Source organism: Pteropus vampyrus, unplaced genomic scaffold (genome assembly GCF_000151845.1).
Source record: "Pteropus vampyrus isolate Shadow unplaced genomic scaffold, Pvam_2.0 Scaffold104, whole genome shotgun sequence".
Lineage (NCBI taxonomy): Eukaryota > Metazoa > Chordata > Mammalia > Chiroptera > Pteropodidae > Pteropus > Pteropus vampyrus.
In genome coordinates, this window is record NW_011888885.1 from 2,000,550 (window position 1) to 2,014,680 (window position 14,131).

Sequence of the window (14,131 nt, forward strand, 5' to 3'; positions counted from 1 at the left end):
TAGATTAGATTTTTACCAAGTGGAGCTTTGGGTGTCAAATGCCTAAATTGTACCATTTCCCATCCTCATTACAATTACTGTCATAAGAATTGATTCAGATCATGATTTCTTTTTTGGTCCTCATTGCAATTTTATCAGAAAGAAATAAGATCCAGGTGTGCATTACCTGCATGTCCCTGGAAACCACTGGTCCCTGTAGTTGTGAGGTTTATTTTCTTGCTCAGGCATTCTGTGGAGGTGTTTTATGAAAACTCATGTTCTCAGCTGGGAAAATCACCTCATGGGATGTGGAAGAGTGAGAACCTGTTTCAAGGAGCAGAAAATAGAGTCAGCAGCGGAAACAGGAGGCATAATTTATATATACAAAATGATAGATAGGGACTTTCATTTTAAAAGGAAATGAAGACAACAACTAATAATAACCAAGAGAACAAAAAGCAAAATGGTGAAAAGATGCTGTAGTTAACTTTTAATATCAAGGTATTTGAACTATGCTGCCTCTGAGGAAATAATTTCAAAAAATATGACTATTGGACAGGGATGTGGAGACTTTCTGCTTCATTCCCTGCATCGTACGGAAGGGATGGGGGTCACAAACTCAGTAGTGATCAAAACGTGGGCCTGACTCTCAGGCCTCTGACTCTCAGATCTTTGCTCACTCATAATTTCTTATCTTGAGGAGCAAATGTTTTTGGACTCTTTTATTATTCAGACATGGGCTTTGTATTGCTTGTCCTTTAGTGGGGATGGGTCAGCATTTTATTACATGCATTCTGTAAAGTACTAATCTTAAGAGATGATCCATGGGGAAAAATGATTCCTGGTTAAATATATTTGGGAGATACTCGAGGGAAGCTGCTCACGACATCTGTCTCTTAGATGGTTTTATCGCATGTAGGCACACCAGAGACTCTGGGAAGACTCACATGAAAGAGCCTGTTTAACTGTATTTAACCCAGAGTGTCTGGAAAATATTTTATCCTGGAGCCCTTTTTTGATGTGTGTTAACAATGTGTCACAGAACACGATTTGGAAAACTGATATGGGTGGGGTTGTTCCCATGCTGTTGTTCCATTAACAGGGACTTGGCTGTATTAAGGGTGGTATTTGTGGCCCTGATTAAAACTTGCTGTTTTAATAAGAAATAAATAAGAGTGGAGTAATAATATTAAGATCACATAATGTGACTTGCAGGGATTTTTATTTTATAATCATTGTTTCCTTTATTATTCACTATAACCCCATACCATCAATATTATTTTTCTCACTTTATAAGAAACCTGAGTTTCTGAGAAACGAAGTGGTTTTTCCAAGATCTGTAATAAACTGGTTATGCAAAAGAGATAGATAACCAACTCAGGTTATCTTTCTCCTATCACCAAGCTCTTTGAACTAGACCGTAGAAGACAAGCAGGTAAACAATTCCTGGTAGAAAGAGAAACAGCCTGGTTTGCCTGGGATCCTGGAATGTGGGACTTTCAGTGCTAATACCAGGAGATTCTCAGGCAAACTGGGATGAGTTGGTCACCTTACATTTCTTCCTATTATCCCCATAATATAGGTGAGGCATTCTGGCACTCTTTTCTTCTGATCCTGGCTATGGCCTCAGAATTTTTTTGGATGCTGTCCTCCAGGCAGCCACTACTGATCAATGGAAATGTAGTGTGTGTCTGCGTGGGAGGAGGGTTGAGGGGAGGTGATTTTTTTTTTTATCTCTATCTTATATTATGCTGGCTCATATGAAATCTTTTACATACCAAATAGCCACAGTGCTAGGGGAGGGCTCCTCTTAGAGAATCTAGCTTTGCATTTCAGAATCTAAGCTGTATCCACCATTCAGTGAGCTGACAGTGATTTTTCTTCCCTTCAGTTTAATATCTTTCATTTGTGACCCAAATTCATTCTTCCTAATTCTCCAGCCCATTAAATCTGGACTAGTCTTGTTCTTGTATTTTGTTTTCATTTCAGCTCTCAGTCTTCAGAAAATGCCTTAAACAAATGATTTACTCACTTAATATTGAAGAAGGTGATTCTACCAATTTGAAAACAGAATCAATTTATTGAAGCTTCTTTGTAAAGTAGAAATATGTTTCTTTTCTCTTTTATCAACATAAAATTTTAATTATGTCATAGATCAAAATAAATATTAAAATGTGTAAGACTTAAACTAAACCATGAAATCCTTCAAAGTGTAGGTTATATGTCACCTTAGAGAGCATTTTCTGATAATCTGATCTAAAAATCAGTCCTAATCCTCCACTCCTATACAATTTGTAAGCAAGCTTCTAAAATAGAACACACATAAAGAACACAAATAATAAGTGTATAGCTTGATGCATTTCATAAAGTAAACACACCCTTATAATCACTACCCAGGTTAAGAAATAGAATATTATCAGTACCCTGAAAGTCCTCCTCTTCATGCTATGTCTTAGCTACGACTCTCCTTCCAAAGTCAACCACTCTCCTGGCTTTAAGCACTGTAGAATAGGTTTACCTATTTTTGAGCTTTACATGAATGGAATCTTTTGTGTCTAGATTCTTTCATTATTATGCTTGTCATGGGCATTTAGGTTGTTGTACATAACAATAGTTCATTTTTCTCATTTTCTTATAATATCCATTATGCCACAATGCACAATTCTCTACTTCTTTAAGTCCCCCATTTTCTCATTCTGCATCTTCTCTCCTGCTCTTTATTAGAGACATTTACTAGGAATGTGATAGGGTATGAACATTTGTGAAGAGGACAAGGAATAATAGTAACATAAGAAAAATGAATCACTGAAATTTAAACATCAATATTGTGTGAGTATAAATAAATTAAAGACTTATTTTTTTAGAGTGGTTTTAGGTTCACAGCAAAATTGAAGATGGTACAGAAATATCCCATATGTCCCCTCCCTCCATACATGTAGTTGTTTCCCCTGTTATTAATATCCCCCGCCAGAATAGTACATTTGTTACAATTGATGAACCTGCATAGAAAATTATTATCACCCAAAGTCCCTAGTTTCCTTTAGAGTTCACTTGGTATTGGATCCCCTAGTTTCCCTTGGTATTGGACATTCCATGGGTTTGGGCAAAGGTATAATGGTATGTATCCACCACAATAGTATCTGTTTCACTGCCCTGAGATCCTCTGTGTTAAATCTATTCATCTCTTCTTCCCAGTTCCTGGCAACCATTGATCCTTTTACTCTGTCCATAGTTTTGCCTTTTTCAGAATATCATATATATATATGATATTATATATATAGTCATACAGTATGTAGCATTTTCAGATTGTCTTCTTTTACTTAGTAATATGCATTTAATGTTCCTTCATGTCTTCTCATGGCTTGATAGCTCATTTGCTTTTAGTGCTGAATAATATTCCATTGTCTGGATGTACCACAGTTTATTTATTCATTCACCTACTGAAGGACATCTTGATTGCTTCCAAGTTTCGGAAATTATGAGTAAAGCTTCTATAAATATCCATGTACAGGTTTTTGTGTGGACTTAATTTTTCAACTCTTTAGGTACCAATGGATATGATTGATAGACATATGGTAAGAGTGTCTGCAAGACTTTTGATTGTGCCGTCCATGGCCTGCTCCATTCATGTTTTCTTCCTGGCCCCTCTCTATACAAGATATTTTTACTCAGATATTCTTCCAGTTCTTTAAACTCAACAAATCTAACATTGAAATCATCAGCTGCTTAACTACTTCTACACTGTCAAACTAGCTCAACTTATGATTTCTTTCATTTTCGATAACCATCATTCTCCCATGGTGATCAGACTTAACAATACCTAGTCATCTGACTACCTCCTCTTTTTTTCCCCTCCCTGTACAATCAGCATCCAAGTTCTGTAAGTTCTTTTCATTCCTGGATCTCTGTAGTTAAAGCCCTTCCTTTCCACTAACACTATCCTAGGTCACTACCTTATTTTTGCTTAAGTTATTGTAATAGCCCCTTCTTTGTCTCTAAACTTCCCAATTTTCACTAACCCAATCCATTTTTTAAGTTTCTATTTGCTAAATAGTTCTTCATATGTAATACTTTGATTATACCATTCTTCTGTTGGGAAATTATTACTTGTTTCCTAGTCTCTGGTGATTAAAATCTAAACTCATTTATTATCTTGTCCATCAAGGCCCTCAATATGCTGGCTTCTACCTTCCTTTCTCGACTGATTTCCTGCTCTCCCCTTATATACTTTGTGACTTCCTTACTTTGTGTTTTGTTCAAGTTGTTCCCTTATTTTACAATGCTTCCCACATCTACATTTATTTCACAATAGAAATCTTATTTCTCAAAACCAAGTGAACAGATACTACCTTTGTAATCATGTACTGAACATTCCATGTGTAAATCATCTCACTCTCCAACTAAACTACAATTTCTATAATTGAAGATCTCCCAAATTTGACTAATTATAAGAATTCTCTGAACTTTGTAAAGGTATACATATTTTTAGGTATATGGCAAACTTACTGAATCATAATCTCTATGAAATGTTAGGTGGCTGTGTGAAACATCATCGTATTGTATAAAACATACTGGTGTTCCTTTTCACATATTGCTTTACGATGACTTAATCTTTTTTTGTGTATAATATGATTTTTGTGTGCAATATGATGATATTGTCTGCTGGGTTACAAGATTAGGGCTTGGGAAGGATCTTTATCTTTATATCCCTTGTATTTCTACCAGTTATTTGCAGATACTAAGTGCTTACAGTATATAGATTGAATTAGTAAATAATATAGTTCCCCAGGGAATTACATTAGTTAAAAAAAATTTATCAATGCATTCTAACCAAACTCTATCTGTTCTTGGCCTTTCTCTCTTTTTCTAAAATGTCTTATCTCACTCCAATCTCTCATTTTGGTTGACAGAACTTGTATTTCCAGGGTTGGTCTCAGGTCCCAACATTTTCCAAGAAACTGAAAAAGCAATTAATCCTACATCAATATCTCTTACTTCTGGGAAAACCTATGCCTGAATCAATTCAGTTACATTATTTTTGATGGGAGAAGGAGAATATTATTCACACTAACAGAACTACAGAGATCAGACTATGATATAAAAATCATGACTATGAAATGATCTTCCCCATGTATGTGAAGACAGAAAGATATCAAATCGCCCTGGGCGATTCGTTCTTGCAATTGCTCATGGTGATTTATTCAACTTCAAGTCTCTTCTAAGTTTTTCCAGAGAAAGATGAGGCACCAGCAGGTAATTTGGCCTTATCTTTCAGTACAATTACTTAAGGGAACACTTTAGGGCAGTTTTCTGCTTTGAGTATATTATGGTGCATTCACCATTTAACAATGGTGAGATGATTGTCATTTATGGACCCATACTAACTGCACAATGGTTTCTGATTAGGATAAGACTGAAATTGTTGCTGATTAGAGTTAACACACTGTGGTTGGCTGTTAGTGCCCCATATCTCCTTAGACAAATGTGGCACCTGTAAAAATCAATAATGCATGAGTCAAGAAAGCTCCAAGATAGCATTTCTGTTAAGTCCAGAAGAAACGACAGAATCAAACTTTCTCAGTCTCCAGGTTTCTCATTTTATTCATATCAGAGAGTTTATATGGAGCACCTGTGCTGTGCTTTTCAATATGTCAGCGGTTGGGAGTTAGACAAGAAAAATATGTCATTGTTTCTACCCTCAAGTAGTTTATAATCTCATTGGATGAGATAAGACATTTAAACATATATAATTAAAAGGCAATGCAAGGCAGTATGCGGGCAGGTTGCAAACTACGTTATATAAATAGAGAATACTGTCAGAGAGAAGGAAATGTTCCATTTTTAACGAGGGTTGGACTTAAGACTGGTCCTGATTTTATGTGACAGTAATATGAAATAAGTAAATAAGGAACATGACCACTGATAGAGCTGTGTGTATCTTTTGTCTTTTAGGCAGGGGGTTGAGTGCTTAGTAGGAAATCTAAAAATTTTTAAATGGACATCTTGAGTAATTCTTATTGTATATTGTATTCATTATCCTTGAAGTTGCCAGAACATAGACAACCTTTTTCTAATGATGGCATCTCATTTTGCATTCATGAAGTGATTTTATTTACAACTAGGTTATTAATTATCTTCATCAGTGGCAGCCTTTGAGCCATTCATTTGCAGTCTTTGCATTCCAGTATTTTCCTGCTGTCCCTCTTTGCGAGTGCACTTCTCTCTCTGCAGTGATCTATGGTGCTCAAGAAAGGATTTCTAAATTGACAGGCTGAAAGATACCAGCACCTGGGAGAGTTTATTAAACCCACAGCCAATGAACTTGTTAAGGGCGATGCCTTTAAAGGAATGAGTATCTGAAAAGCTGCGGGGCACTGTATCATTTTAGCACTGAAAAATGAGACAGAGATTTCAAACAGTGTGAAATGGACATTTTGTTCTATAGTCTAAAGTGTGTGTGTGAGAGGGGAAGAGATTATGCCAATGGAAGAATAAGGAAGAAAATATGAATGAGGACACATTTACGTAAGTGGCAGTTTTCCAGGGACTCTTGGAGTCTGTTCACTGAAGGGTCAGGGCAAGGGAGCAGGATTCTCCTGGATGGAAACCAGAAGTTACAAAGAGGGATATTTTTGCCCTCTCTTTCTCTTCCTGTTTTGAGAAGAAAAAAAGGAAGCTTTAAAGAAAACAGAAAATCCCTGGATTATTTAGACACTCAACTTGTCTGCAGACATGAGTTGGACCAGATGCTTCCTGGAGACCCTGCCCAGCCTCTGATTTTGAGTCTCTGTTTTGAGAGAAAGTAGTTTGTGTACAATTTAAACATAGTTAAAGTATAGACTCTTTATGTAGTTTATTTTATACAGAACATAGTTGGATATTCTACAGTATTGGCCAAACAGCTCAAATAATAATGTGGTGAATTGTATTAAATATATGTTCTCCATTATATTATCTGGACTGCACATCCCAATTTCTGTTATCACCTGTCCATTCATTCTCACTTATTGAGCACCTATAAGTGATAAAAACCAGGATGCAAAGACAGATAAGCCTCTGACTTCAAGAAACTTTGAGTCCAATGAGGGTAAATAGAAAATTACCAAATGTAACTTGTGATAGAAAGACAGACTTGGAGGTCAGAAAATTATTTCAGAACTGAGCTGAGTTTTGACACCTTATAGAAGTTAGCTAAGTAAAATGTGGAAAGGCCAACAGATTATGTATCATAAGACTTTAATTAGAAAGTTAAGTTCATGTGATATTGGAGAAATTTTTCTTTGTACATTGCAGCTGACTGTAATGGGCTATATAAATGTTACTAACACATTATTCATCATCATCATCACCATTATGTCAAAGAAGAAAATTCCCAAAGGAACAATGATTCATTTAGCCATCTATAGTTTGCTTATGTCCCCTATATCTGAAACAATTTTTCCCGTAATAAGCTAAACTCTGACCAAAATGCTGCTATATTACTTTTGTCCTGGCCACTTGCAAGAGACTCAGAAAGACTGAATATTATCTTTACAGTATGTATGTTCTTGAAGATTTAGTTGTTTCATCTGGTTGTCTTTCGTGGTGGGGAACAGGGGGTGTTTGAATTATTAAATTTTGGTGGCCATCTGAAACAACCACAGGAAGTAGTTGTTTCAAAATATACGTATTTTGTGAACTTTTAACACATACTCCAGTGGCTTCAGATGCATAACAGACTTTCTGAATGTCTGACTGTGGGCATAACCCTTAATGCCCCTCTCTCCCCATTTCATCTGTTACGTGGGAGGAAGCAATACCCTTCTTTCACAAGTTTGCAGTGAGGATTAAAGAAAATCGTGTATGAAGGTCCTTCACAGACTACAAACTTATACAGCAGTCTGCTTTTGGGTCAAGAATACCAAAAGCCCTCTATGGAAAATTCTGACTTTTTAAACTATTCCACAGTGTTCTCGATTTTCAGTTTCCCATTATCTTACTTTTAAAGTACCTTTCCTGTAAAATGAAATGGCTACTTAAGATCAACTATTCAGGCCTAGAAGTCCATGTTCTCTTCTGAGAATCCTCTTATGTAAATTGCTGCTCCGATACCTTTCTTGCCATTATGTCATTAATTGCAGAGCTAATTTGTTTGCTCCAGGTTTATTATCATGTGAGACTCACTGTGATTTGAAAGGGAGTGTGGGGGCTGAATTGCTATAGGGAAAATGTTGGTAAATGTGAAAGCTGTATGAGACATTTAAAATCAGATCTGACAATACATCTGGAGAACATAAGGTGGCGATTCTAGCTCAATGTCCTTCATGGGAATCATGAAGGGATCTTAAGGAGAATCTACTTCAGCCATGTCTTTTCTCCCTGTTCTGGAAATGATGCTAAAATGAATGAAAGGCCTTGGCCAAGGTTGTGCCTCAAGGGCCATACTTCAGGTCTCTTATCTTAGAGCTCTTTCCACGACACTCTTCTCCTTCCGTTTCGGTATTGTAAATTTCAGTGTCCAGGTGCTTTCTGGTTTTCTTCATGGTCCAGTGCAGAATTTATTGATGCTGTTTTGAGAGCGTTGCTTTTGGTTCACATTGCTCACATTAGGGTTTCATCCTAATAGGCAGGAAAATGGATTTTAATTTACTCTTTCAGTATCGTAATCTTGAAGAAATTGTTTAGATGAAGACATTTAGCTCTTTGTGGGGGGAATATATGGCTTTATTGATATAAATTTATGTAGCTTATAAATTAAGTACAGATATGTGGTGTAGGATTTAGGAAACCTGGGTCTTATTCTTCCTCTCTCTACCATTTGGCTGTGAGATTTTCAGCATATCATTTAATGTTTCAGAATCTTAATTTACTTTTCTGCAAAATGAAAATACAGTTATCTACTACATAAGATTACCATATGGTTTAAAATAATTTGAGAATGTGAAAGTTTGTTGTCTGTAACATTATGCAAGTGCATTAATATTATGACTTAACTACATGCTCCAATGCCCTCCAGCTTTGCTGCCTCCCGTAGGTGGTTAAATCAAGTCACATATAATTCCAGAATTGTGTGGTAGCTCCATAGGAAGTATCAAAGGTCCTCCTTAAAGCTTCTTAATTCTGACCATAGATCAGCTTCCTTGTTGAAATCATAGTCACATGTGAATTCTAATTTTTATTTAAAGGCTTTGATTCTGAAATGAGCAATGGCAGGGAAAAGTCATTTATATCTTTAAAAATTGTGAATTAGGAGAGGTCACAAGAAAACTGAGACACATTAAGCAATAGAAGGCTTCACATTCAGAGTACTAAAATAAACTAATGTATTTTGAATATCAGTTTTGAAGCAGAATTTTTGTGACATCCCCCCGTGCTCCATGTCCATACTAATGTTAACAGATGTCCCACCTTCCAAAACAGAGATGCAAGCTTGGCAGCTCTTCTCAGTTCGCAAATTTAATTATGGCTGCAAATGTGATAACGGAACAACCTTTCCAAGTTTTAATTGGATCTGCATTTGGCACAAGCAACCTTCATTTCCCACCATATGGGTAACGGCAGTGCAAGGTGCCGTCTTGTGCCCTTGCTGTAATTTAGACAACTCCTGATTAACTGCAGAGAAACCAGCTGTGTAGTGGATCAGTCATATAGCCTTTTGTAACCCCAGCTAGCTATACCTGTACATAATATGTAGCTGGGCTGCCTCCCCACGTTGTCACTTGGTTTAGTCTTGGCAACTGTAAACCTATTTTTTAATATTTACTCGGCAGAGCACCAACTATTAATCTGATGCCAACTTATCACTCCTTGACATCAGAGAATCCATTCCAAATGTAATATTCACATGATCTTAGAGGTGTATCTTGTTTTATGATTTGCACAGTATAGAACAACTCATATGATGCTGACACCAATTTTATGGCTAAAATTGGTAAGCATGGCAGGTAAATAAACAGTTTCAGGAAAGTCGAGTGACTTATCTAGGATCACCTTATAAGTAAGAAGTGTGACTTCAGCCTTATGTCTCTAAAGTTAGAGCTCTTGCTTTTGTATGATACTTTCTCCATAAGGATAAGGGGTTATTCAGATGATCTGCTATTTTGAATTATGTAGCCTCTACTTTCCCTTTATTCATACAAGCAATGGAGAGTTTGAATAAACACGGGAAAAGATGAGGTGTATGGGTAAAGAAGTAGGGAAATCTCAATACCATATCCACTAACTCTTTCTAAACATGTCTCTGTCCTCCTCCTTAAAACCATTATCCTCTCGTGGTTTGAGGCAGAGGTGTGTAGAGGGTCTGTGGTGGTTCGTGGAGTAAAGGGCAAGTGAACATGAGGTAAAAATGGAGAAGAAATAAGATCTTGTAGTACAACTCTTGCCCAAGGGCGTTAAAATGGTTGTCATGGATACATAAAATTTCAATCCAACAACATATATATTGAGTACCTATTAAGTACTTGCCAAACACTTGGTTAGGTTTTGAGGATAAAAAGAATGACTAAAATATATCGTCTTTAAGATATTTACTGGCTAGAGGAAAAGAAAGCCATAAACAATTATGACACACAGTAAATATAAAATTAAAGGTAAGTTTGAAGTTCTGTGGTGAATTTCGACCCTTCCTTGTTTATTTTGGGCACATACCGGAGAGCCAAGGCTTAAGAATCATAAACTTAAAAAAACTCTCTTGAGTCAAATGAAGATACAAGTCCAAATTAAAGCTGAGTGTATAGAAATACTTAACCTTGCAAGACCATAGCCAAACCTTTTATAATCAACCGTTTGGGGCCACATTTGGAAGGAGTTTTTTGCTCACACTGGGTATAGTCAGTACAAAAGCATGCTGCTGAATAAAGCAGAGAAATAACTCTCAGCAGCAAAGTAACACATCACTGGGGGATGCGAATCCAAATAACGAAAGGCCTTCTATTTAAAAAATCTGCTTTGGTCACAGCAATCATCCTGGGTGATTATAAAGCATGTTGAACTAGCAACATTCCAGGCATCAGACGGTTCCAGGGAGAGCTCTGAACAATATGGTCTGGGCTGGGGTGAGGGGGTGGAAGGGATGAAGCCACTTTACGAAATACCACATGCTGTCTAGGTGTAGGGCAAGGATGTGGCCCCTCCAATATGTGAAAAACTCATTTTCAGGCTGTGAGGCCTCCTAGCAGCAGAAGGGTTTCTGGAACCTGCTTTCTCCTTCTTGTGCCAAAATAGGAGTATTTACCCAGATGCAAAAGATGAAAAATAATGACATTAAAAAAGATTGGAGTGCTTAAAAAATATGGATTTAATTAAGCATTTCTACCATTTGGAGACAGAGGGATTTAGATTTGGAGAGGCACATGTAAGATGTAACGTCTGTCTTTTTCTCTTCTCCAGGTGGATAAGTAACATAGAAATGAGCCTCTACTTTTTTTCTAAGTATTCCCTGATTAAACACGCACTTCCTCTGGTACAAAAAAGAAGTGCTGTGTGTGTAAGGGGGTGTGGGTGTGTGTTGGTATGTGTGTACTGTAGAACAGAGCAGAATTATTGGACATTGTGGTAATTTAGAGTAATGTGAAGGTCTACAATTTCATTTTTTTCCTGTTGTTTCTTTCCCCATAAGTAGCTGTTATGGTGGTAGAGGACACGATATGAAGTCATTTGGCAGTATGATATTCGGGAAAAGGAATGGGTCCTGGGACAGAAAGAAGTGAATTCAAATCCCACTGTCACTGCTTACTAGACAGTGAAAATGGCCTACTTCTGCAGAGATTTCGTCTCCCATGTAAACGTAGATCCTTAATTCCCATTTTGCAGAATCACAGTTTCTTTCAAAGCTTCTCCTAGTTACCCCCGGGAATCCTCAGAGTTTGGGTACACGCGCACATGTGCTCAGGAGCAAGTTTGCTCAAGTTCTGCTCTGCATTCTTGTCAAGGCTCCTGACTGTGGCTCTGTAGCTGTCCCCCAACACATCATGGTTCCACTAGGTTAGCTGTCATCCATGGTGGCATGGAACTCAAAGTACACTGGGTTTGGGGCAGCAGAACATGGATTTGAGAATGGACTTGGTGTGATGAAAATGATACTCCAATTCTGTCTTGCTTCATAACACGTCCTGAAGAAGGACAGTTTGTTCCCAGAATTTCACGCATCCTTCATCAGACCTTATCTTGTGGCTTCTGGACTTATTATATGTCTTTAAAGTATTTTGAAATTAGTCCCTCTGGCCAGCCAGGGAGTCATATGCCAAACAATTTCTTCCCGAATCTAATTCTCCCCTATGCCTTTGACTCAAGTCTCCCTGTACCAAATTCTTCCTTCAACTTTAACTCTATTCCATAAAATTGTATGAGTAGAGAGAGATACCCAGTGGTGTCACCAGCCTGCCACTTCCGCAAGCAATCAGCTTTGAATCTCACTTTTGAATCACTGCAACCCGGAGAAACAGCAAAGAAAACAGTACAGCACTCATGGTAACTGGAAGGTTTCCTGAGTTAGTATGCTGTAGTAATAATTCGGAAAGTAGTGATTCTGATACTTATTAGATCCACCGCAATGATGAATGAATATAACATACTTGGTCAGTGCAAACTGAGCTGTGACAAATATGTACTGGATTCATCTGAGTTATAAGAATGGAACAACAGAATTACAATTCTGTAAATCATAATACTTAAACTTACGTACTGTCTTTTGAAACACTTCTAAAACCATCTCACTTATAAAAACTGTTTTTAAAATATTCATTTAAAATGTGCCTATTTAGGCATATAACATACCAAAGCTTCATTGTGCTTTACAAGGAACAATGACAATAACTAATAATAATGAGAAATATAATAAATAACATTTATTAGGTATTTACTGAGATCAGGCATAGTCTAAACATTTTACATATGTTGACACATTTAATCTTCTTTATAACCCTATGAGGTGGATACTGTTATTGAAATTTTACAGATGAGGAAACTGAGGGTCAGAGAGGATAAGTAGTTTGCCACAGTCACACAGGTATTAAGTAGTGAAGTCATTTTTCTTTAAACCTAGGCAATTTATTGCTTCCTCGTCTCTTCTATACTCCTCTATTACTTTATATCCTTTTAAATACTTACTTCATTGCACTGCAAGTATTTGTTCTTTCTCCATTAGCTGATGCTTATGGGGAGGACTGTTACTTAATGTGCTCAGTGTCCCACCTGGCACACGGTCAGAACTGACGTGTCTGCTGAATGTGGAACAGTCTTGAGTGAATCTCGGGATTATTGATCATATTTCTCCTTTGTGTATGGCAAAGGTTACCTGGTTAGACAGTAGAGAAATAATGAAAAAAAATAACACATGAACTGTATTCTTGTGTTGTTTATAAGCCATTGGAAGAGGAAAGCTTTCCTCCAGACAAAGTTACATAACAATCTAAAAGATGGCACTAATACAAGTTAGCAAGCTAGTATAGATAGTGCATGGGACCGTAGATAGTCCAAAATGAGTGACAAATAAGGGCTATGATTCAGAGGAGGGATATGGGGCAGCCCTCGGATCTTCAGAGTTGTTAAAAAATGTAGAGTAAGTTAGTGTTCAATCAAGGACTAAAGGTGGGATCTTTCATCTTACCTGGTTACCAGGTTACCTGTTCCACTGTTAGATGAAACAGATGAAACAGTTACACCATGTGGGTCAGTTAGACCCATGTGGATCAGGACCAAAAACCTATAAGAGAGTAAGGGGACAATAGAGCTAAAGTTACTGATGTCTAAATGCTCAAATGATCCAAATAGCAAATTCACTTGCCTTCACTAACTCCCGGTTCTGTTAGTTCACTAAACTATTCACTCATTCACTCATTCATCACATTTATAATTAGTGCTTCCTATTTACGGAGCTCCATGTTAGTCAATGGAAGTCTCTGGGTTTGAAAGAGGAAAGGAGAAAGTCCTAAGTTTTAGAAAAAGTTTTCTAACCAGGCGACAATTTTTGGGCAGCAACTTGGCATTTTGGGAAGTGTTTAAGAAATCACCACTGATTTTGGATTTGAATGTATTAAGTTAGGCAGAAACAGGTACCTGACTAGCTCTATTGATTCAACTAGCATGTTTAGTACTCCCTGTTTCTAAGCATTATGGAAATAAAGTGACAAAGTTCCTGTGCTTACGTAGATTACATAGTATATATGGAATTAGA